Here is a 1,293-nt window from a genome sequence, read left to right as displayed (position 1 = left end):
CCGTCGCTGCCTCTGGGCACCGCGTGCCGCGAGAGGGGGCCCCGCGGGGGGCCCCGGGCACGCGGCAGGGCCACGGCGGTGGGGCGCGCTGCCGCGCGGGCGCCGCGTTCCCCTGCGTGCCTCTCGAGGGGGGGGCACGGAGGGGTTCTCCCGGCCCGCGCTGGCGCGCGCCTGCCGCCGCGGCCAGCGCCGGTCCGCCGCCGGGCCGCCCCTGCGGAGGGGGGCGGCCGGCTGGAGCCTCGCCGCCGCGGCCGGCGCCGCCGAACGCCGGCCGCGGCTTTCCGTGCCCGTACCCGAGTTTGCCCGCGCCTGGCTCCTGCGCGAGCCGCGTGGGTGCGGGAGGGAGGGGGTCCCGGCTCGGCCCCCTCCCGGAGGCGCTCTCGCCTCTCGCTCGCCGGGCGCTGGCCCGCCTTCGCTACCGCCGACTCCGTCGCTTCTCTCCTACGCGCGCGCGCGCGTTGCCCGGACGGCTGGGGCCGCCGCGTCCCCGCCGTCACCCCGCTTCTCGCCTCCGCTGGCGCCCGCCGCCGGCCGGCGCCCTTCTCCGGGGACCGGCCCCGCCTCGCCCGACGGCGGTCCGCTGCCGGGGAGGTTTTGGGGCACGGCCCTCGGGGCCAAGAGGGGCGCCCCCGGTCAGAGCGCGGGCGGCAGTGCGCGGGAAGGGGGGACGCCGGCGCGGGGTGTGACGAGCCCCGCCGGCCGAGCCCGCTCGGGCAAGGAGGAAGAAGCGGCGAGCGGCGGTGAGGACGGGGCAGCAGGGCGCGAGCGGCGCGAGAGGAGAGGGTCCTCCGGGGTCGCGGGAGGCGTCTCCCGCGGCCCTGCCCGCACCTTGTCGGGCTGCTGCGAAGCAGCCCGGCCGGCCGCGCAGGGGAAAGGCCTCCGGGCATTCCGGGCGGGTGCGTGGCGCCGGGTGGGGCGGCGGCGGCCGTTCCCCCCCGCACCTCTCCCCACGAGGGAGCCGGGGCGGGGGGGGCGCTCTGCCGCCGCCGCCTCCTCTGGTGGGCGAGGCCCCCGCCGGGCTGTGTCCCGCGCCAGCGGGCGGCCCGAGCCACGGCTCTCCTCCCGGGCGCAGCGCCGGGCTACTGAGGGAAACCCCGGGCCCCGGGAAGGAGGACGTGGTGGTGGCGGTGGATGTCGGGCGCGCCCCCGCGGGCGGACGCTCCCCCGAGGGCGGCAGCGGGGGAGGCACCCCCGCGGGGCCTTCAGGTCGTTTCCCTCACCCCAGGGCCAGGTACCTAGCGTCCGCGCCTCCGCGGCCCTCCCTCGGCGAGCCCGGGGGTCGAAGGCCGTGGA

Source organism: Buteo buteo, unplaced genomic scaffold, assembly GCF_964188355.1.
Source record: "Buteo buteo unplaced genomic scaffold, bButBut1.hap1.1 HAP1_SCAFFOLD_582, whole genome shotgun sequence".
Lineage (NCBI taxonomy): Eukaryota > Metazoa > Chordata > Aves > Accipitriformes > Accipitridae > Buteo > Buteo buteo.
The sequence above is the reverse complement of the archived record's forward strand: the minus strand, read 5'-3'. Positions refer to the sequence as shown.